The sequence below is a fragment of the Lynx canadensis genome, chromosome B2 (genome assembly GCF_007474595.2).
Source record: "Lynx canadensis isolate LIC74 chromosome B2, mLynCan4.pri.v2, whole genome shotgun sequence".
Taxonomy (NCBI): domain Eukaryota; kingdom Metazoa; phylum Chordata; class Mammalia; order Carnivora; family Felidae; genus Lynx; species Lynx canadensis.
This window is the reverse complement of record NC_044307.1, coordinates 118,932,467-118,956,757: the sequence shown is the minus strand read 5'-3', so window position 1 is coordinate 118,956,757 and position 24,291 is coordinate 118,932,467. Positions and strand designations below refer to the sequence as shown.

Sequence of the window (24,291 nt, the reverse complement as noted above, 5' to 3'; positions counted from 1 at the left end):
GGTGATGGTGCTGGGGTATGGTGGGTGTGGGTGTATGAAGAACTTTCCAGAAGTGACTATCTGAACAAAACTAGTACCATATTGTGGATAGAGAAGACTATGAAGGATTTCGATACTCTAAAGTTAGATGTGTGCTGAAATTGGTTTTCCATTAAACTCTTAATAAACATGATTTTCAAACATTCTTTTCACTAGCAAGATTATTTAAAGGCCTGATTCTGAAATTCCAGGGAAGGAGAAGGATCTTACTGGAAAAGATGTAACAGAAAATAAAAGTACAGAAGAATCACATTATTTCACATAAGTATGCTAAGACAGCTTGGAAGTTAACAGTTTTCTTCTTAGAGAAGTTGTTCTCCAGCACAAGCTATTGCGAATTGTTCAGCCCATTGGCAGCAACTCAGAAAACTGTCCTTTTCACCCTTTCCAGCGCACGGATATGGATGATTCATAGCTGGAAGCCATCTTCAAGAAACTACTGGCTTTATTGAAGCCAAATGTGTCAAGGTTTTCGTTTAGACACATGAAGGGCCCTCTTTAAAGTAAACCACACAGAGATGCTTCGAAACCAAAAACTGACAAACAAAACACTCTTAACACATTTATTGTGTGTAAATACAGATGCAAACATAACCTATTTGATAATAAATACATCTGTGTCTTGTGTGCTCTTTCTAACTCTGTCAGCTGAGTGCTTTTTTTTTAATATAATAACTGCACAATAAATACTGCTTGACTGAGGGTGAGATGAGAACTGACAGAAATCAGTGCCTTATTCTCCATTTCCCATTTCTTTTGCCATTTGGAAAAGTCTGATTCTATTTTAAGGTGGGTTTTCTAATGTGTGAGAAATTTCAGAATGTAACAGTAGTAAAGAGATCCCTTAGTTGCCTATTTAGCTCAAATCTGAAGGAAATTTTCCCAGGCTGATTTTTTTTTTTTTTTTTTTTTCTTTCTAACATGGGCCAGAAAACTCATGTGTTTGAACTTGAGTGCTTTGACTTCTCATGCCAGACCTCTGGATAACCTTGGGGCAGCTGTTCTTTTGTTGCTGTTTACTTACTCGAAAGTAAGTCGTGTGAAGATGTGGACAGTTAACTCAGGAGAGGCTTTTTTTTGTTCCTCTGGTGCCTGTCTTCCAGGCTGTTTCATGCTGGTGTTAAGCAGCCCACGGCACTACTCATACCCACACGGTAAATCTTATACAAGGAGGCTGTTTCTTCCTGCTCCTTCCAAAGATACTTTCTCATAAATACCAACAATTATGTGTACTTTGAAGATGCTGATAAGCTGATAAACAATAATGTGAAATCTCTTTGATATCCTGTTTTGCTTATGGAGATGAAAGATGGTTTGGTATAAGTTAATACAAGCAAGGAGCGAACGAAAGCATGTTTGCAATTAGCACTTGCTCCGTGTGCAGTTAATCTATTTAAATTGGGAAGATTACCTAACATAACAAGATGTGCCTTTTTGTACTTAGATACAGGCAAGCCAGGTCTCTTACCTACTAGACATGTAAGAAATTTCCTTTGAATTTTTAATTTGTATTCCTTGGTTTGCCTTCCAGATTTTTTCCTCTGTATAATCTATAGGATTTATTTTGCTAGAAGAATCCAGTGTATTTTTGAAAAGCAGTTCTGAATTTGAATGTATTTTATTTATTTTTTTATTTTTTTAATGTTTATTTTTGAGAGAGAGAGCATGCGAGCAAGAGCATGAGCGAGCAGGGGAGGGGCAGAGGGAGAGGGAGACACAGAACCTGAAACAGGCTCCAGGCTCTGAGCTGTCAGCACAGAACTGGACACGGGGCTTGAACTCATGAACCGTGAGATCATGACCTGAGCCAAAGTTGGACGCTTAACCAACTGAGCCACCCAGGCGCCCCTGAACTTGAACATTTTTTAAATTAATGTTAATGTTGGACTCTGAAAGATATTCTTTTGATTATCTTTTATTAAATCAAAGTAGTGGGTTATAATTGAATCCAGTTTCCTTTGCTTATCATTTTTGTCTCTGTGGTTTTTTGGGATAGTTTCTGATATTGTACCTTTTTGGAGAGGTGGCCTTTGTGTCATATTGGAACTTATTTGAGGTTACAGTCAGTTTTGGAGGCAGTAAATGTTCCCTGGAAAATCCTGGGCTGATTTTCTTTTTCACTCTGTGAATTATGAGCTTAGCTCATTAGACTGAATTTTGGCATTTGACTCTCCCAGAGCAGGGTGGTATCCAGCTTTATTTTGTGAGTAACTACAGATGCTTCTTGCCATTATTTGTTGTTGTTGTTGTTGTTATTGTTATAATAAATGTCCTGTCTGTGAAATTTTAGGCCAAATGGGATAAAAGGAATTCTGGCTTTCAAAGATTCTTCTTTAATTTTGCATTCAGAAGACAATTGCTGCTTTACTTTTACAAGCTAAATGTGACAGCTGTTGAGTCATTTCCCACCCCCTGCCCTTACCTCCGCTTCCATATTTGCAGGAGAAAACTATACATTGATTTGTATGCCTTAATAAAAAGCTGAGAGGAGCTTCCACTTCATCTGTGTGGCTTGCTTACATACCTTTATGTGATCCTTAAGATGGTGGAAAAACCCCAGATTCAGAGGGAAGATTTGAGGTTATTATTTTATTTTAAATCAAAAGGCAGATGTACCTTTTTTAGCCTGCTTCTTCTTCGAAACATGGCAAGTTGAGAATAGTGGGAAGCCAAGGGCAGTTAAGCGCAGGAAATGGCTTCACGTGTTACCTATTGCATCCTGGACGATTTGGATGAAACAGAAACAGCTGAGATGCCAAACGCCCTATCAATTTCAGATGCCGGTGTCAAGTGCGGTGGAGCACGGTTTATGAGCTCATTTCATCAAGAGCTTTGCCCACAGGTCCTTGGTGACTCGCGTTCAGTTTTCTTCACAAAAATGCAAACTATTCGAGGCCCTTTGGTTTTGCTAAACGGGAAATGGTGTGCATTTGGCCCCATAAAGCAAGTAGCCTTGAGAGATGGGCCTGCCTCGAAATTGACTACATTTTTGTGGGAGAACGGGTGAAAAGGGCAGTTTCCTGTGCTGCTGCCAAAAGGTCTGAACAATTTGTAGTAGCTTGTGGCTAGAAAACAACTTCTGTGAGGCAAAAACAGCAACTTCAGAGTGACTCCGGGTACATGTGAGAAAATGCTTTTCTTTCCTACTTGATTGCTAGGCTTTGTAGAAAATTTATATAATGAGTCTCAAAACTCGGGTGCTTTAAGCTGCTTTTTTGGTGAATTTGGATAAAAACTTGGGGAAATCTACTCGGAGTTAGCACAAGTGGTGCATAATGTACTTAAAAAAGGGGGCAACCTTTGCATATTTTTTGTTAACCGTGGGCTAGAATGGTAATCCATTTTTCTCCTGCCTTAAAAAAGTGCTGGTTAATCTTGGCATGTAGTATGTGTAGTTTTACAGGAATGTGTTTTTGTTTTTGGGGTTTTTTTTAGTTGACTTTTTTTTTTTTTTTTAGAAGTGTGTGTTCTTAGTTCACTTGGGCAGTGTGACACATATGCTCATAAAATATGTATATGAAACTACTTGTAATTGCCACACTGGTAGTACTTACAGCTTATCGGGCACTACGCTAATATCCTTACACTGGTTAAGCCGTTTAGCTCTCTGGATGAGAGAAACAGCTTAGGGTGTTGTAGCTAGAAAGTGGTTGGAGCCTGTCAGATCTGGAGTCTGGTCTGTGTTCCTAATTATTGCAAAATTGGTACTATTTGAGATACTCATTTTGTAGAATTAAAGTCTGTTAAAATCCCTCCCCGCCTCCCACACCATAGAGTGGGCTTGGATATGTGGAATGAAGATAGACTTGTTTGATTCGCTTTAATATTTTCACTATCTTTTTTTTTCAAGCGCAGCTTCCATCACACCTGTACTAATTGTTGCTTAAATGTTTCAGACTTGGAACATTTTTGGCCTGAGTTTTGATCTTTCTCTTCTGTTGGGGATATCTATTAGCTTTTAACTTTTTTTTCTATTTAGTTTTTAATTTTCTTAACTTAAAAAAAAAATATTTTAGAGATAGCAAGTGCGAGAGAGGAGCAGCAAGAGAAAAAGAGAATCTTAAGTGCAGAGCCAAGATGGGGCTCAATCCTGTGACCCTGGGATCATGATCTGAGACGAAATCAAAAGTTGGACTATTAACCGACTGAGCCACCCAGGTGCCCCTCTACTAGCTTTTTATTGAGATACAATAGCTGGTTAAGACCTACCCTTTTTCCTAATATTTTGCCCTGTTTGTCAGTATCACTTTCTTCTTTATTGTATATTTAACAAATAGCCTGATTTGGCTCAGAATCTAGTGTAGTTGTTTACAACTGGGGTGGGGGTGGGTAGGTGATTTTTGTCCTCGGAGGGACATTTAGCAATATCTGGAGACCTTTGTGATGGCCGTGACTTGGGGGTGTGCTGCTGACATCTATTGTGTTGAGACTAGGCTTGCTGCTAAACATCTTGCTATACACAAGGATAGCTCCTTACAACAAAGAATTACCTGGTGGGGTGCCTGTGTGGCTCAGTCGGTTAAGCGTCCAACTTTGGCTCAGGTCATCTCGCGGCTGGTGGGTTCCAGCCCCGCGTTGGGCTCTGCACTGACAGCTCAGAGCCTGGAGCCTGCTTCGGATCCTGTGTCTCCCTCTCTCTGAGTCCCTCCCCCACTCGTGCTCTGGCTCTCTCTCGCTCTCTCAAAAATAAATAAACATTAAAAAAAAAAAAATTACCTGGCCCAAGTGTCCATCCTGCAGAAGGTTGAAAACCTTGATGTAGCTAACAGAGGGCACAGACCAAATCCAATTAGAAACCGTTTTTGTCTTCGTGAGATTTTTTTCATAGCAAAACAACTTGATGGTAAATGGGCAAGTTTTCATTTTCTGTTCTAGAGGTGGAGGAAGACGACCTCCATCTGTCTGCTCACCCAGCCCTAAGCCAAATAACAAAGTTGACCTTACGCTGGAGTGCTTTTCAGCTGCTTCCTACCCCTCTTCATCCCTATCCTGACCTAGAAGAGATTATGCCTTTTTTTTTTTTTTTTTTTTTTGGCGATCACACCTTTAAAATATTATCTTCCCTTATCTTAGTCACAATTAATTTACTGCCTGTTACCAATGATACGTGAACTGCCTTGGTTTGGGGCTGAGAGAAACAAAAGCCTAAAAGGGATACCCACCAAAGTTCTGACTGTGATCTGTGATGAAGGTCCTAGTCTGCCTCTTACAATTATATTGAGGACCAGAATATGCCCTTGTGAGTGGTAAATGCTGAAAGTTGAAAGGAGCAACTTGTGGTGATCTCCTGATACTGTCAAAAGTGCTTGGGATTCTCTAACTCTCTTTGCCCCCCTTGATCCTTCAGAGATGACTCCAGTTCTACCTCACTCCATTCTCTGCTCTTTATTTATGTATTTTTTTCAGATTGCTTTATGTAGGTATCTCTTAGAGTGAATTTGTTATCGTTGTCTTCCTCCCTACACCCCTTTCTAGGTTATGACGTCCTAGCACAGTGCAGGGGTACATAGTTGTTGCTCTTTCCCTAAGTGTTGAATGACTGAATGGTGGAGGAGGAGAAGCAAACACCTTAGCAATTTGTTTTTTTTTGTTTTTTTTGTTTTTTTTTTTAAGTAGACCCCACACTCAGCGTGGAGTCCCAACGCAGCACTCACGATCATGACCCTGACATCAAGACCTGAGCTGAAACCAGTTGAGCCACCTAGGTGCCCTCAACACCTTCGAAGTCAAACTAAATGGCTTAGTCGGGTAAGGGTCCAACTCTTGATTTCAGCTCAGGTCATATCTCCTGGCTTGTGAGATCAAGCCCCACGTCATGCTCTGCAGGTCCACGTGGTGTTTGTGTCTTTTACCTGAGGTTCCTTCAAGCTCGGTTATCTTCTTGCTCTGCACGTTCTGGAATATAACCTGCCTATGTGCGGCGATGTGATTTCAGTCTAGATTTCTCAACTGTGTCATGTGTGTTCCCCTCCCTCTAGGAAGAACTGTGCTTTAAAGTGATGAAAATGACCCGGGCAGTCCTGCAGTGATCTCCCCGTGGCAGCACTCCTATCTCACACATGAAATTCTGGGCTTGACCTTTTATTGCCTCCTCGGGAAGATCTGCTTCCTTAGCTTTACTTCTATTCAAGGGCCTCATTTTACTCTTTTTTTTTTTTTTTTTTTTTTTTTAAACTGCATTAGTATCATCATTAGTGGCCTGAGGTAGGGTAAATAGCAATTCTATAATGTGTGTATTTTGTTTTTCTGTTGAATTACATGAAAGCGTTTATTAGACATTTTGATCCAAAATAGAGATAATTATGGGAAAAGCTTTCTTTCAGCAGAAGGCCCACTAGCAGGGCATCAGTGCTTATCACTGTGATCATGCCATTGGACTTGTCCCTTGCAAATTGAACATGCTTCATTGCACAGGTGTTTGCATGGCTGAGCAAATTATATTTGGACAATAAACTGTTATGCCTGTCAGTGATTAGAGAGGCAGGACGGCCCATGGACTACTTTGGTAAGAGAATTAAAGAGAATATTAGCAAACATTTTTGTAAAAGAAAAGAAAACAAGAACACTTTGAGAATAAACACACTTTTTCTTTTATTCTTTAATGGTTCAGTGCTCTTAAATATACTAGAAGTCAGCCTTATACTGGAAAGGTGGTTTTTTTTTTGTTTTTTAATCTAGTAACTTTTATTTATATCTTTGAGATTGTTAAACAGTACCAGGTTTTCCTTATTGGAAGACAGCTGTAGTTGGATTATGGATGCAGCCATAGGAAAATCCAATTTCCAATGTCCTATAGTTTTAGTCTGTAGTTTTGTTTTGTTTTGCTTTTTGCACAGGTGTGAAATCTGTGTTCAGGAGCGTGGGAGTGTAGAATGATGAGGGGACTGTCATAAGATCTCTGGAGATATCTGAGTCCAGTTAAAGTATGTGGCTGGGAATTTGAGAAAAGTTCTCAAAGCTATTTTTCCTATGCTGCACCAGTGCAAGTAAGTAAGGCCAGAGTTATATGGAACATGGGAACATGGTGGAGAGAGGAGCTGGGGGTCAAGGGTATAATGGTGGCCCATGGGAGCCAAGCTGTTGAAGGAGGGTAATGAAGACTTGGGTAGTGACAGGGGCAGGCTGATCAGGTCAAAGAATTGTTGGAGTTGGGGTAGAAGAAGGATTGAGCTAGAAAGATGGAAGATAATCAGAGGTCAAGATGCAGGAATTCGAGATAATGATAGGATTCTGCTTCTAGGGCAGGATTTTTCAAGAAATCATTTTAGAAGGCTATGACTGGTATTTAGAATATGAAAAAGAATCAACATGAGACTCAGGGTCTTATCTAACCTGTGTGGAATTTTTTTTTAAGTTTTTTCTTTTTAACGTTTATTTATTATTGAGAGAGACAGAGCATGAGCAGGCGAGGGGCAGACAGAGGGGGAAACAAAGAATCCGAAGCAGGCTCCAGGCTCCTAGCTGTCAGCACAGAGCCCGATGTGGAGCTCGATCCCAGGAACTGTGAGATCATGACCTGAGCCGAAGTTGGATGCTTAACCGACTTAACCACCCAGGTGCCCCTAACCTGTGCATAATTTTTACGTGAATTAAAGAGTTTTCCCTTTTTGGGAAAAGTTTTCAATTAGTAATAATCGTGTCTCAGATCAGCTTCAAGGGCCATGATACTGCCCCTGCACAAAGCTTCCCCTTTGGAAGAGGGGGGAGTGGGAGGAAAGAGGTGCCCTTTTTTGTGGTTGAGGAAATCCACTGGTAGAGAGAAAGGGCTCCCTGAACCCAGGGGTTGGGTCTGGATTTAGCACAATTGGCCTGAGTTTAGGTCTGGATCAGAATGGATCATGCATAGTCATTTGAGAACTTTGTTTCCATTAAAACTGGGTGTGTTTACATTGTATTTGCAAACTGGGCTGGGAAGGAAATATTTTACTCTGGGTCACATTTGGACAAAATTGAAAGCCAGTGCTTGGGGTATGACCGTGGGAATGGGTAGCTGAGATGGTGAGGAGGGCAGGGTCATTGAGATTTGCTTTTTAAGTAGGAATGGAACACACACACACACACACACACACACTCACATACTGCTTTGCACATTATAACAAGCAGTAGGAGTATGGTAATAAAAATGACTTCAATTTGAAATGCATTATACATGGGAAGGTTTGGGATTCAGCTCCCCTCTTCCCTAGAAAAGACCTTAAACATTGTGGGCTGGTGGAGAAAAGTATGGCTCAGATCTTGGGTGAGCTTCTGGTTCAACACTGGGTCTCTGCCCCTTCACTGTCAGACTGAGAACTGGATTAGGGAAATACCAGAGTCTGGGTTATTGCTAAGATCTGTAAGAACTGAGTCTTGTAAGACTTTTGATGTGCTTTGAGGTCACATGGAGAGAGGTTTCAGCAACTTTGACAGTGATGGATCAACCATAAAACACATAATCAGCAATAGAAAATTGAAAATTTTTAGAGGGTTGTGAGGGTAACAACTCTAAAAAGAAAATCAAGTAGACACACTTAGGAACTGCAAGATAGAAGTTCTGGAACCTTCCTCCTGCTGTCTTGATTTTTTTTTTTTTTTTTTTTTTTACAAATGCAAAAATACTAGCATTAGCATTTGAGTGTGATTTTTGGCTTTGCCTTTCGAATGTTAAGTGAAAACAGGCAAGCATATTTAGACTTCCCTTGGCCACCTCCCCGTTGTTCTGAGTAGTAAAATCATGGTAATAAGTTGCAAGGCCTTGTGTTGCTTTCTGGACTGACCCTGGGAGGCAGAGTGTCTAGCACGCCTTCATACGGGACGTTGGTCAGGCGTTGGCAGTGGGGAGCAGGAGACTACTTTCTGGGGCTCTTCAACAGGGATGGAAAGGTGCCCGGGCCCTCGTGGACTGGGGAGTCGGGAGATTGGGCCAAGGCCCAGTTCCTGTAGCACTTCATGCGCTATCTCCCAGAGTTCTTACCCCAGCCTCTTGTCAGGTACCCCATCTCTGGGTTGGCCCCTTGCTGGAGGAGTGGCCGCATAGGGATTCTTCACTGGCTGCTTTCTACTGTGAATGGAAGGGGCCGACTTATTCCTCCTGAAGAGCAAATGTGTTGCAGTTGCAATTCCTTGTTGTGTGTTTCCCTTAGCATTGTTAAAACTTGCCGTTAAATTTTCAAGTACTTTCAGGTGCATTATAGATTAATTGGACCTTCATAAGTAGGCTTGGGGAGTTAGTATTTCCTTAATGACTGTTGCTGTGGGGCAAGACAATAATAGTTAACATTAACTTAGTGTTTATGTTAGAAACCGTCATTCTACCTACATTATTTTATGTTTATCTGTATGAGTAGCCTGGCATTGTATTTTCTTATTGAGGCTCACCTCTCAATTTTCCTTTTTTTGTTTTTTTTTTTAATTTTACTTTTAAAGTACACACAGTGTGGGGTTTGAACTCACAACCTGAGATCAGGAGTCACATGCTCCACTGACTGAGCCAGCCAAGTGCCCCTCACTTTCACTTTAAAAAAATTACTTATTTTGAGAGTATGCGAGAGAATCCCAAGCAGGCTCTACATTGCCAGCACAGAACCTGACACGGGGCTCAGACCCACAAACCATGAAATCATGACCTGAGCTGAAATCAAGAGTTGGACACTTAACCTACTGAGCCCCTCAAGCACCCCTCAATTTCACTTTCATTCCCCTCATTCCCCACTGTGCCCACCCCTTTCGCAACCAAGTCTTCCCTCCATTTGGAGTTGGGGTGTATGTAGGGTTCTTTTTTCCAAGCCAATGCCGTGAGTTGGGAGTCCCTATATCCTGCCTATAGGCAGAGTGCAGAATTAGTTCTTCTCAGGCCTGCCAGATATTAAATAAAATTTAGAGCAGCTAAAGTTTAGCTTTCTAAACATGGTCCTAACATATTTGATGCTGTGTTCTACAAAACATTTAAAGCTGAATAGTTGAGTTTAGGGTTTCTAAAGAAGAGCAGTCATGTGTGAGTAAGGTTTTCTGGGCCTAGGAAGGACTGTGTTTTTGTTAAATAGTGTTAGGTGGGCTAAGGGATTCTAGCTACAGCTTGTTTTCCAGAGACTATTCAGAGCCATGGCTGGTAGTGACGTCACCTCCTTGGGTGCCACATCATTCTTTTTTGCTACATAGCCTGCCCCTGCCTTGTGCCCCCTGTGCCCTTTTTAAAAAGAACACTTAAGTACTACTGTGAGGTTTTTTTTGCAAAAAATAAGTATGAAATTCAATTCTGTGTGTGTGTGCGTGTGTGCGTGTGTGTATGTGTATGTGTGTGGGTGTGTAGAGGTAGATGGAAATCCAGTGCTTTTTGAAAAGCACACCGTCCCAGAAATTCCAGTTTTAGGTTACTTGCGTTCAGTCACTCCCAAGAGATTTTTCTGGGGCAGGGTGGGGACAGAGGAGGGGCTTCAAACTAGATGAGAAAAGTAGCTGTGGAAGAACAAAGTTGAGGGTTTCCACCCCTCTCTTCCCCCTCCTTGTTGAATACTGGACTATAGTGTTGCTAAGAGAACTCTGATTTTCAGCATATTTCATAGAGGCTGAAGTGCTTGGATTCCAGATGTCAAGCCTGGATTCAAGGGATTGAATCTTTTTAATGGTAAACTTGAATGTTGAATACAATTTGGAATATGGAGAACCATAAATAATAAAAGCTTTATTCTCCCTTTCAGACACGATCACTTATTAATAGTATGTGGTTTTTATTCTTGTACCCTACATTCATAGCTTATAGAATGAATGCTTCAGTAAATGCACTTGTATGCATTTCACAAAGCAGGGCTCATACTATATATTTGGTTTTGATGTCCACTTTCATTCAACTTTATTTTGTGTGCTGTTTGCCCTGTCAAAGTAATTTTTTTAAATGTGGGATTTCAGAAACGTAAGGCACTTTAAGAGAGAATTAATCTATCCTCGGGTCTTTATAGATGAGGAAATTTAGTAAAGTGACATTAAATGACTTGCTTGAAATTGTTACTTTCAGAACCGGAGTTGGAACTGGTTAACCACTGCCTGTTCCAGTTTACTTCCTACACTCTGCCTATTTTGCTTTACTGGCGAGAATTTGTGAAGTATTAGCCTCTAGGATAAATTAGAGATCGTTGCCCTAGAGAGTTAAATCCATTTCACTAGAACCTTGAGTATGAAAACCCTGAAACCTTGAAACTGCCCAGACACACAGTTAATTTGCCCCAAGTAATTTGGAGTGGTTTGAAAACCATTATGATGTGGCTGAATTGCTGCTCTTTTAGGGCCATTTGATGTGAACCTGAAAGGAGTGGAAGTTAAAAATGTATGTTTTACATTTAGATAGAATAGGCATCAATGTATTGGAAGTTTTTCTTTTCTGCTGTGTTAAAACCAATAAATCTCTGAAAACATTTTTAGCGGTTTTGCCCAACTATTAATTATCTTCTCCTATGCCAAATTTCTTCCACTCTGGAATATATTTGCCTTTTTCTTCCCCCCCCGAATCCCTATAGGAATTCTTAGGCCGTATCATTCCTTTGGCAGTTGCTCACACAGTCTTCTGGCATTTTTTTCTAGTGTTTTCTTGGCATTTGAGTATTTGATGAATGGTAACTTCCCGGGGGGTTGTGTGTGTTAGTGTCTAGTTTATCAGCTTCTCAGGGCTGGGGAGGTAGTCCTAGCATCCCCTTCCTTCCTGCCTCTCTCTGTCCCCTCACTTTGTCTTCCTGGTTCTAGCACAGCAGCTCCTGGTTCGCTGTTGTTACTCTGACTTGTTAAAAAGGTGCTGAGCACACTTGGGGCAAATCAGGGCACGTGGCTTTGTTTTTCCACCTCTGTGAGCTGTTGTGCTCAGGAATATCTCTGCAGAAGGAAACAAGTCTAGCATGATTTGCCCGTCGGTTTGGGTCAACAGGTAGTCAGTTCCGTGTCCTTTCTGAGGCAGTTAGGGCTTCAGACGATGTCCTGGTGCACCCAGTCTCAGACTCGCCCTCACCTCTGCTTGACCTTAGTCAGTCTAGAGCAAACTGTAAAACAGCTGCAGGGACTTTAGTGAGATAGGAGGGAGGTCTGAAAAATAGGTGAGGGAGAATCCTTCGTTTCTGTTTTCCTTGGAAAAATTCCTCCACCAAAAGTCCCTAGCATATTAAATTCTGTCTGCGTCTTGAAGACTTAATGGTTTTGTACATCTTGGCTCTCTGCATCTGGAGGGAAGAATTGAAGGCAGACTGAAGGGGATGAAGAAATTTAGTGTAGAAAATCTCAGGAATAGGGAGTGGGGAAGAAAGGAAATAACAGTTACTAGGATATATTTGTAGGTGGGGGCAGGATGACAGAAAGAGTGGAAAGAGATCGCGAAATAAGGATAGATAGCCAAGTATTAGGGTGGGGACAGAATGTGAATGTCATTTGGCGAAGTTGATTATACTTTTAGTGCTCTTCCAGAAGTTTTCCAAATGATTGGGTGGGTGGGGACTAGACTAGAGATGACAGCTTGGGTGCTGGAGAAATAGGATGGGAACAGCCTGGGTGGCTAAAGTAGGAAGACGCAGAACTAAAGAAAAATCTTTTTTTCCCGATGGTCCTCGGTGTTTCTTATAATACTGTACTTAATTTATTCTCTAGTGTTGTGCCAAAAAGTTAGTTTAATATAAAGAATCTCTTTTTTGATCCACCGCTTGCCTTTTTCCTGTCTCAGTAAGCTGTTTGCCTTAGAATAGGCTTTGGAGCCCTCCCCGTCTCCTTGTTGACTTGTTCACGGTAGAAAAGTGTCAGGACACAGATTTGATACAAAAGGAGACCAATTCCAGGAAATGCACAGGAAAACAGCCACACCACCGCTTTACGGAGCAAGTATCCATTGTGTGGTGTGTGTGCGCACACATGTCTGCACCTTTCCCTGAAAGAGCTGCATGGAGGCAATGCACTTGTGCAGAAAGTTTCATGTGTTGCTAGAGTGTGATCTTACTCTTGGAGTCTTTTTTTTTTTTTTTTTTTTGTCATATTGAAAAAATAATGGATCTGCATACCCCTGAGGCCTTTTGGAATTATTTTCCACCTGTTTCTGTTTGGCTGTGCAAAAGGAGTAAAATAACTTGGGAATTTTATGATTGGAAAAGGACTTCTGCTTCCTAAAGATACTTCTGTTTACTGTTGGGTTCTCGTATTGGTCGTATTATTTTCTGACCCGGGCTGGGCCCCCTGTGACATAAGCATTAGGAACTGAATTGTGTCAGCACTGCTTGCTACTTAAGGCGTTTATCCTAATCCAGGTGTCCTTGGATCGTGCGGTGCCAATGAGCAAGGTGGTGGCGCTGATTGCAGACCTGGGCTGCAGGTGTGAGTTCTGGAGAGCTCTGTGATTACCCAGTGAAAACATTACCAGTAAATGTGAGTTGGTGTTTTTCTTTTGGATGCTCTGTTTTGACCGCAAGAGGGTAGTGGTATTTGTTATTTCAGTGCCATTCTCCTAGAACGGAACAAATATCCGGGACTTCTATCTCCGACGGTGCCGTCATGCAGCAGAAGTAAGTAGAGAGTGAAGACCAGTGAGGAGCCAGCGCAGATAGGGTCCAGATTTGGGCGTGCGGTATTTGGGTTGGCCAGGTTTCCTGGAAGACAGGCTTACATTGTATTTATATAGCCATATTCTAAAAGTTCTGTATAACCGTTACACGATTATATGTATGTGTTCCAGAAGAATAAAATAGTGAATTCCTGGTCGTCTGCCTCCGTTCTGACAGCCACAGCTGCTGCTTTCCTGGACAGGTGCCCCTCCACTCTCCCAGCCATTGCTTGTCCCTGCATTCTGCCGTGATTCCTGGATCACTGCAGACTGGAACGGGGGAAGGAAGGCCCTCCATCCTTCCATCAGATGAACGCCACGCCTGAAGGAGAGATTATAGTAACGCCTGTGGCTGTTGTGTTTTAATTACTATTCAACAGTTGCATACAATTTTTACACCTGTAGGGAAGTGGGAGCTCAGCAGTGTGAAGAGTGGTGGGAGAAGATACCAAGAGGAAAGTGTTTGGGGAAAAATAAAGCTTTTGAGAAAATGCTGAGCGGCAAATTCATTCAGAAACATGAGCTCATCACCTGGTTGATTTAACAGGTTAATGCAAATGAGAAACGCCTGGCAGATTTCTGCCTTTGCCCAGGATATTCTAAGAAGATTCCTCAGTCACGTTGCTCGGTTTAAAATTTCTTAGATTCTCTAGTGTCTGTGATATAAAGGATTGGCTAAATTCTTTTGGGTCCTTCCCCTATCTAAAATGATACTGTTCAGGAGGACCGTATAGCCGAAAATATGTTGTCAAAGGAGTTACTTTGGAACCATTTTTTTTTTGTTTTTCGTAGAATTTAATACCTTTTTGAAGATAATAGCCTTTAGGTCAGTCTTAAATCCATGAGAACCAATCATGCAGACTGAAGATAGTAAATCCTACGTTCCTTACACTTTGCTAATATGAATCTTAAAAGATGGCATGAGGTTTCTCATTATAAATGTGCCAAAATAATATACCACTAGAGTGCTATTTAATATTAGGCTTACTTTATTGAATCATTAAGGTGATTATGTTGGATAATAGAAAAATAAGTTCATGATGCCTAGAACTGTTTGGATAAAAAAATCGGTGCTTAAGTTTCTTAAAGGTATTTTCTTCCAACCTCATTTCTTTCTATCCAAATGCACTAAGCATAAGTTTGTGCAAAGGGGTGTGTTTTTTGCTGTGGAGGGTACAGAGAGGAGTAACAGATGTATTTAGTAGGTGAAAGGTGGGCATAGGGCCCAGACTGTGGAAAGGGCTGAGAGAAAAGGGGGAGGGATCGGGTGACATTGAGCTGGGAAAGGCAGGGAGGTCTTTGGCCAGGTCCTAGCATGGTAGCTGGACTTGGCCCCATGATAGGGGAGATGATAGGCATGCCGTTGACCCTTGAGAAGGGGCTGACGGAGTGAGCCTGCAAATTGGAGTGGCGTTTCTCTTAACAATACCCTTCTTCATGGGCAGAACTCAGCAGAAAGGCTGGAAAGGAGGGTCCAGCCAGAGTCTAGGGACTCTGCATTTCGTGTGGAAGAATTTGGGTTTTCTTTCTGCAGTTACTGAGGTTGTGTAGAGGTTCAAAGTAGGGCTAACAATTTATGGGGAAGAAATAGTTATGAGAAAAATGTACCTGTTGGTAAAATATGTACAGTTCTACTTATTTTAATCAGAGTGTGCTGTTTATAATTTTAACTGTTTTTTCCACGATACAAAAGCATCAAGTTGTCTAGGGTACTATCTACTGCAGATAAAGTACATACACTTCAAGTGAAAGAGGAATAGCATAAGGCCCTGATTATGATCTTTCTTCATCCAGTGTGTTCACATACTCACTTTTTATAATTAATCCTGGCCCTTGGCACTCATCAGATGAGTGTGTATGTGTGTGGGTGTGTGTGTGTGTGTGTGTGTGTGTGTTTCCCCTGAAGGTGTTTCTTAAACCTGTCTCTTAACAGTGTTTAGAAAATGTTATTTGGTTGATTAAAAGTAGGTATACCCTCATTTCCCCACCCTTAATTTATTAAGCTTCTAGTTCCATTGTAGTATATATCTTAGGAAATATATATATATTTAGGAAATATATTCTCCCATTTTGGACAATAGTTTGTTTTTAATCTTTGTGACTGTTCTTTGATGTTGATAGTCCTGAAAATCAAGGTAAAAGTGTCTTGGAAAGAAACTCAAAAGTCCTAGCTCTAATAAGTGAGGGAGTTGGAATTGAGATTAGATCTGCCTGATAGTCCCTTTCCTTATCTGTAAAATGGAGGTGTTGATACTATATTTCTCAGAGTGGTCATGAGAAATTAAATATGTGTAGCTTGTTTATAAGCTGCCTTTTAAGCAACGTGAATTATAGAAGCACAGTGTTTATGAACCTAAAAAACTTGGTTGATTTGGTGAGATAAGTAGTTTTATGTTCTGAGTTTTTTTTTTTTTATCAAAAAAATTTTTTTTTAACGCTTATTTTTGAGAGACAGAGTGTGAGTGGGGGAGGGGCAGAGAGAGAGGAAGACACAGAATCTGAAGCAGGCTCTAGGCTCTGAGCTGTCCATACAGAGCCCAATGCAGGGCTCAAACTCACGAACTGAGATCATGACCTGAGCTGAAGTCGGATGCTTAACCTGCTGAGCCACCCAGGCGCCCCCTGAGTTTTTTTAGTTGTAAGTTTTCTTTTCAAAGTTAATGTTTGAAATTCCCCAGTTTTTAAAACCATAAGGACTCTTACTTTTGTGCACTGTAATGAGTGAAACTTGTATCCTCAATACTTTCTTTTAATTCTTCCCTACAGGCTGTCCTTCTGCTCGTTCAGTTCTGTTTTGTGTTAATTTTTATTGCCTCTCCCCCCTCCCCCCCCACACACCCCCCACTCTGAAATGCAATAGTCTTGTAGTGTCCAAGTGGAAACATTGTTCTCTTTGTCAGGGCCAAAGAAGTGCCTTTGTCGTTCCTTGGAGACATTCTGCAGATGCCATTTTGCAGTTCTGAAAAATCTGTCCCTGTCCTCCTTGTGCTGTGTTAAATTGTGCGTATATATGGCTTGGTATTTTAATGAAGTTGTGGTGAAGACTTGACAGCGATTCTTGTCCTGTGATAACAAAACAAGAAAGGCTCTTTCTCCATCGAGTGTAGATCTGTGTTCCCCATCTCTCCCTAGTGCTGTGTGGTCCGAAAGTAGATCCCGCCTGCGCTTAGGCCCTCATATGTTTGATGCTTTTCAACCGACTTTATAGGAAACTGTTACAACAACGAATTCTGAGCAGGAGCTTTAAGCCTTTTGTTGATGTGTATTGTTTTTCAAAGATCTCTTAAGTTATATGTACTTAATAGCATTTTGAGTGGCAAGAATGAGCTCTAATTTGCTAAGTGGCTTTAATCCTTGTATTAAGAAGTGTGGGTGAAAATCTGTTGGGAAACTGGCTTGATAAAATCCAGGAAATTCCTCTCATTCTTTTAAATCCAGTTAAAATCTGACTTAAAAAAAAAAAAAGGCCTCTGATGTAACCGTGTCTGAAAGCGTGTGCCTCTTAGAGTCTAGTAATTTCTTGTATACCAGTGCCAAGCTCAAAGACGGATAGTATGAATGTACCTCTGTTTTAGGTTAATCTATACCACATGGCATGGTACCAGTTTATTATAATTTTGCAGGGATTTATTCATCCTGTTTTGCACTGCCTTGAAAACTGCTAAAGCAGGAGTCCAGAAATAAAGGGAGAAAACTTCACAGTGTTTGTTTTAATGGACTTGAATCTATCTAAATCTTTTTTTTTAACATTTTATTTTTTTTATTTTTGCTAGACAGAGAGAGTGCATGAGCGGGGGAGGGGCAGAGAGAGAGGGAGACACAGAATCCAAAACAGGCTCCAGGCTCTGAGCTGTCGGCACAGAGCCCGACGTGGGGCTTGAACTCACGAACTGTGAAATCGTGACCTGAGCCGAAGTCAGATGCTTAACTGACTGAGCCCCCCAGGCGCCCCTTAAATCTTTTTTTTTGTTGTTGTTGTTAATCATAGTAACACATATGCAGTGAAGAAAACATGATAATATAAAAAAATAGAAATAAAGCAAAAAATTGTCATTGTCCACATTTAGGATTATCATTTGGGCTGAGCATGTCCTGTCTTTTATCTGCAAATACGTACACATGGGTTAAAACAACAACCTTATCCTTTTAAAGCTGCTTATTTTCCCTTGGCAAAATATGGAGAATGTGTTTCTGTAAATTCTTAAGCTGGTAGTACTTAATTTGAGAAATAATAATCCATAGGGCATTCATTCATTTATATGGACTCAGTTGGAAGTTCTCAATTAGTAGGAAGTCTGTACATTTATTGCTTAAAGATATGTGTGTCTGAAAGGGAGAGGCTGATCATTTTGGTTGTTCTCCAGGGTCATAAAAGCCTAACAAGTCTTTATTAGAACTGTTAAGAAGTCTTTGAAACAAGTGAAGATTTGATCACATAAGCCCTGGCCCCTCCTGGACAGCTGGCTCACTGATTCCCAACAAGAGCTGATTCTGCTGCAGCCCGACTCCTGTCATCTGGGGCAGAGGTGCACAGGGATTACAGTGTTTGTATATGTCTAGCCGTCAGTGGCCTTGTTTTATAATGATACCAAGCCTTGTCATGCCATTACGTGTGTGTGTGTGTGTGTGTGTGCGCGTGTGTGTGCGTGTGTATTTAAGATAAATATACAACCGGTACAGGACAGACCCTGTTACAATAAACTCCATGTCAGAGCTGATCTCTTTCTTAATATGGATATTCCTATAGGGTTAGAGGTAAAAGTAGAAGGAAAACCCTCCCCAGGGGATTGATTGTTAGATACCTGGGACCAGCTCTTGTCCAGAAGAGAAAAACTATCCTCCTCCCCTGTTCTCATTACTCTGGGGTTCAATGAGAAGAATATTTATTTTGACTATAGATAATACAACAAAAACAAATTTTCTTGTTATAATTGTGCTGTTTTGTTGGCTCACATTTACTGAATTCTGACGTTCGTAGTATGGTTAACTTGGAACTATAGGGGGTGATAATGAGAGAAGATGTGAAAGGATTGAGAATGAGGATAAGATCAGCAAATGATGGCTGAATCTAAATGGTGTGAATGGAACTAGTTAACATCCTTAGTCTGGGGTTGACTCTGGTGGGAGGAAAAGGTCAGGGAGATGGTGACAGGGGGTGGGGGGGGAAGTGGAGTGTGGCAGCTGAGTTGTCAGGAATACTACGTTTCAACCCTTTTGTCTGATATGTATGTATATACGCATACTTTTCTGTGCGTCTGAGCACAATATGTAAATGTGCCTGTATCTGTTCAGTGTAGCTTTTATAGGTCCAATCACGAAGGTCCTTCCCTCACCAAGGGCAGAGTGTACTGTTGACGTACTGCATCTATAGGCAAGGTCTTGCCTCAGAACAGGGTCTACCAGTGATACTCATTCCGCTGGTCCCATTTCCGTTCATCCTGTATGTCAGTGGTCAGCCCCGTTGGTCAGGCTTCCCTGAGACCTCCCTCTGCCCTGTTACATTGAGCAGCTGTAAATCACATTCTGTAGGTCATCAGTTGTGTGGATCATACGGTAGGTGATTAGATAAGTAACAGTAGTGATTACACCTAGCTTGTCCTTGATGTGTGAGTCCTGATTGGATCTTCCCACCCCTGGTTCTGCCCATTGGGAGGATTGCCATCACCTACCACGTATATGTCAGGGCTGTCTCAGGGGAGGGACTGCATTACTCTTGACCCATTTTAGTCTGACTTTACTGCTCTTGGCATCCTGGTTACTCTGTCAGTGGGTACTATCAGAATGCTAGAGGCTGCCTGATGGGTTGGTTTGCCATCTACCAGGCTTCTCTTTCATGGCCTTGTGATTGGTGAGCATGCTCGCGTGTGCATGTGTGTGTTTGCGCGTGTGCACCCAGTAAACTACCAAATAACTTGATTGGGCTCCCCCTAGCCTCATGTTTTATTCTGCATACCCTGTGACTTAAAAATCAGTAAAAGAGCTATTGTTGGTTTTGTTCGCAAACTGCTTATTTTTAACCTTATACCTGGAAGAAAAAAAAATCCAACCCAAGCTTTTAAGTATAGACACGGGAAGTAGACAGTCTAGACGGAGAAGAGTCAGCATTAATGAGGACACGGAAGCGTGAAGATTCATTTTGTGTTGAGGGGGCTGGTAGGGCTGGAGATTAGGAGATGGGAAGCAGAAGATAAGCTGAAGATCTGGATTGGAGCCAGCAAGTGCTAAACTTAGGAGCTCCTACTGAAGAGTTTGGTATTCATTCCCCCTGCCGAACCACCGGAAGCCTTTAAAAAAAGTTACTGTTTTTTTGTTTTTGTTTTTGAAAGAAGAGACATAATTACAGATATCTGTGTTTTAGAAATATTACATGTCAGGGGCGCCTGGGTGGCTCAGTCGGTTAAGCGTCCGACTTCGGCTCAGGTCATGATCTCGCGGTCTGTGAGTTCAAGCCCCATGTCGGGCTCTGTGCTGACAGCTCAGAGCCTGCAGCCTGTTTCAGATTTTGTGTCTCCCTCTCTCTTTGACCCTCCCCTGTTCATGCTCTGTCTCTCCCTGTCTCAAAAGTAAATAAACATTAAAGAAAAAATTAGAAATATTACATGTCAGATTTTATGGAGAACATATATTTACCCTGTATATCTGTTCTAGTGACTGTTACTGTCTGTTAAAGGAGGCTGCCCAAGGAGGCCTCATTTTGTATTTCTGTGCAGTAAAATTTGGTGCTATGAATTTTCCTCTTTAGGTACTATTTATTTATAAAGGTGACTAGGATCAAATATTTAACTTAATTGCAATAATAAATCTTGTGACCAAATGAAGTACATTGTGTTTACTACAAAATCTGAAGTTTGGGAATACGATTTAAGGAAGGAGTTTTCTTTGGAATTTGTACTGCAATTATGAGACAAATTTGGGCCCACTCTTACTGTGTTTTAAGCTGGAGATTCAAAGATGAGTAAGCCTGAGCTGTTGATAAGCTCACAGTAAGACCAACCGATACTAAGAATTCAAAACTGGTCATTTCAGCCTTAGAAATACATACAGAGAAAGGACAACCAAGTGAGTTTGGATGAAGAGAGAGGAAAGGATCTGGAGTGATTCCTGAACTGAGTCTGTTTCTGTGGTTACTGGGATTTGTTTGTAGCTGCATACTACCTAGTGAATATGATCCAAGTACTCATTTGTCAGATCTATGATCTTGGACTACCTTACTATATGCCAAATACTGTGTGAGGCTCTAGGGATATGGGTTTAAGATTGCAGTCTTTGTTCCTAAGAATCTGATTGTTCACATGGAGAGGCAGCCAGTCAATAGCAAAGAGAAGTGGGGAGGCATTTTGGGGACTAAGAATGTTCCTGCAAAACTGTGGGTAAATAAATTTTTCCTACATTTTGCTTAATGTTCAATGGAATCTTACTGTGTATCAAGTGTGTGAGAGGGGGAATCATTCTATAAATCACCTTCTTAATAGTTGTAGAACTGTTGAATGAATGCATGTATCTTTTGTGTAAGAATGGGTTTTTACCAATGGGCATTAATTTAAAAGAACATTTGCATTATTTGCTACTGGTTATCCCTTCATGGAAAGGATACTTTTTCTTTCTTAATTTCTTCTTCTTTTTTTTTTTTTTTTTTCAATTGAAATTCCAGGAAGTATCACTGTCTCAGGTTTCTGTCCAAGCAGCTTTCTGAAGCCAGTGGGTGGGTGTATGTTTAGATCCAAGAGAAACAAATTACAACCATGGATGTGAACTTTCAGTCTTCTCAAAGTAAAAGCTCGAAAAAAATAATTTTTACGCTTTTCTTTCGCAAAAACCATCTTTTGCTAAAGAATAAAACAAAGATAACATGCTAAGCATGTTGGATCTTCATCATATTGTTCCCACCTTTCTTGTAATTAGCACAACTTCTTACAGTGTTTGAGACTTTTATTTCAAAGTTTAAAAAGTGGCCGAAATATGTACTTGGTAAAATTCAAATAACATTTTGCATTGCTATTTTAAAGAATGTAGGCATTAAAGAATCAAGGAACAAACACACAGCGTTAGATTTATGAAGGGAAGCAACATGGATACTCAGCTTTCTATCTTAAGAGATACAAATTAGACATTTGAAAGTATTTTAGCTTAAATTTATTAAATAGGAATGCAATGGGGAAGAGGTGAGGAAGCCTTTATTGTTTTTTTTAATGTTTTTTTTTTTTTTTTACATTTATTTATTTATTTTTGAGAGACAGAAAGAGACAGCGTGAGCAGGGGAGGAGCAGAGAGAGAGGGAGACACAGAATCAGAAGCAGGCTCCAGGCTCTGAGCCATCAGGCCAGAGCCCGATGCGGGGCTTGAACCCATGAACTGTGAGATCATGACCTGAGTCGAAGTTGGATGCTTAACCAACTGAGCCACCCAGGTGCTCCGGCTTTGTTAATTGTTAAGGGCCTATAAATGCATACTTGATGCAGTACACACGTTTCCTAAGGTGTAGCCGCCCCCGCCCCTGTGACTGTCATCGTGTTTTGTGTACTACCTGGCAGAAGAGGGAAGAGGATATAAGTGGTAGGAAAGTGTTACAACCATAAAGCTGACACATTTTAGGCTCAGAGCTGCCAGTGTTTCCAAGTTGTGGACTTTGAAGAAAGATTATACATTCTAATGATTAAAATTTGTATAATCAGGTTGTAAAGACCTTCAGGACACTTACTTGTACACCCTAAACTTAGTATCTGGACCACACTTACTTGTAATATTAGGAATTTTTTTTTTTCTAGACCCTTCCCCTTGCCCCCTTCTTGTACTAAACAAAGCTCCTCATTTCTGTGGTTTAGGGCCACCTCTTTGCTTTGTATATCACAATTTGCTTCTTCATTATATTTCTCTTGTTCCTAGTCCTAACATTTAAAGTTAGTTCTTAGGGGCGCCTGGGTGGTTCAGTCCCTTAAGCATCAGCTCTTGATTTCAGCTCAGGTCATCATGATCTCACGGTTTATGGGTTCAGGCCCCGTATGGGCTCTGCATCTCCGGCACTTGGGATTCTCTCTCTCTCTGCCCTTACCCTGCTTGTGTGCACTCGCTCACTCTCTCTGAAAAATAAACTTTTAAAAAATAAAGATTTCTTGTACAGCATAGAGTTGGGTCTTTTTCACTCTGATAATCTAATTGATGCATTTAGACCAGTTGCATTTAATCTGATTACTGGTGTTTTGGGGTACCATATTGCTTTTTGTTTTGTTTGCCCTATCTGTTCTTTCTTTTTCTTATCTTACTCTGAATTATTTTTCTGATTCCATCTCATCTAATAGCTTGTTCTATTCTATCTCTCTCTTCTTTTTTTTTTTTGTTACCCAATTTAAATTGAACTCATTAACTTGTCTCCAAACCTTTTTACTCCTCCTTTAACTATTTCACTGACTGCCTTTGCTCTCATTAACTGCTCTTTTTCTCTCTCCTTTTGCTCTTATGTGTCATCAGATTCTCCCCATTGTCCTAATTGAATATTTCCTGAATTTATCCACTTCATTTCACTGACACCTTCCATATTCAGACACTGTAACCTGCATAAAGTTCAGCTCTCTCATGGTCCATTTTTAACTTTGTTAGTCAAAGAAGCACAAGTGTCAGCACTGACAAAAAATGGACACACCATTTGTTTTTACTTTGCTCTTTTGAAAAATAAGTGGTTTCATAGAACAGCAAAACTTAATTCTCTTTATCAGTTCATAAATTTTTCTGATTCTTTCTCATCACAGTAGACAGCAGCCCTCAGACTCTTCCTTAAACCAGTCTCTTCCCAAACAACACCAACTCTCTATGAGTTTTAGCTTGAGTCTCTCCTGTGTTCTTGATGTATCAATTCTTTTCTTAGTATCTCAGTCTATTCCATAATAAATCAAATTGCTTTCAAAACTGAGATTGCAGTGGTAGAATTCTCTTTGGAAGAGAGGGAACAGACTACTGATTTGTTAATATATATATTTTTAAACAGTAATACACCTACCATGTCTTTTCTGGATAAATGTAATCTGTCTAGCTTTCCTGTTTTTTTTAGTTTTTATTTAATCTGTTGTTTGTATTGTAGTCTGACTAGTAGTTTTTAGTTTTGTGCATAAATTCATTTCATAATACCTCTTTGCTTTTCAAAAGAAGCCCAAAGTTTTTAATACAGATTTTATCTTATAAGGCACTTGCTGTTCTAGATTTTAACATACTAATTGGGTTTCCCTGCTCACCTGTCTGGTTTCTCTCATCTCTAGACTTCTGTACATGTTGCCAGTTATATTCTACTCCTCGGTCTCAGTGTAGATATAATTTCCCTTGCATAGCCATTCTTTATGATTCTTCTACTGGGCCTCCTCCTTCCTGTTAAATGTACCTGCTGAATAACCTCGCCTCTCACCAGTTGACTGTTTATTTGCCTTTCTCCACCATCAAGTTATAAGCTTCACAAAGGCAGTTTTCACATCTGTGTTCACAATTCTCTGGCACTTAATGGCTCTCAATACTTATTTGCTGAATGAACTGGTGGTTACCGAATGATCTGATATTGGCCTTCCTGTCCTTCGTTCTTAACACTTCCCTTACCTTGCAGAGCTAGTTAGCCAGTGTTCCGGTGCAGCATTAACCTGATACTGTGACTTCCTTCTGAATATTTTCTCATTAAATATGCGTAGGTGACTCTGTCCTGCCTAAGTGGATAGATTCCATCTACCATGTTTAGT

The 24,291-nt window shown here is 40.7% G+C and overlaps 1 protein-coding gene and 1 pseudogene across 20 annotated transcripts in view; one reads left to right on the top strand and one right to left on the bottom strand.

Moving 5' to 3' along the window:
- EPB41L2 (erythrocyte membrane protein band 4.1 like 2) overlaps positions 1-24,291 on the top strand; it is a 261,971-nt gene that overhangs the window by 86,410 nt on the left and 151,270 nt on the right. For 16 of the 20 annotated variants that reach the window (XM_030316339.1, XM_030316337.1, XM_030316347.1 and 13 more), the window contains one exon: positions 13,287-13,404. The exons of the other annotated variants lie outside the window; for them this stretch is intronic. The gene's annotated coding sequence lies outside the window, so the exon portion shown is untranslated. The remainder of the gene's footprint in view (positions 1-13,286; positions 13,405-24,291) is intronic. 20 annotated transcript variants of the gene reach the window in all.
- On the bottom strand, positions 7,604-7,724 carry LOC115515186 (annotated as a pseudogene).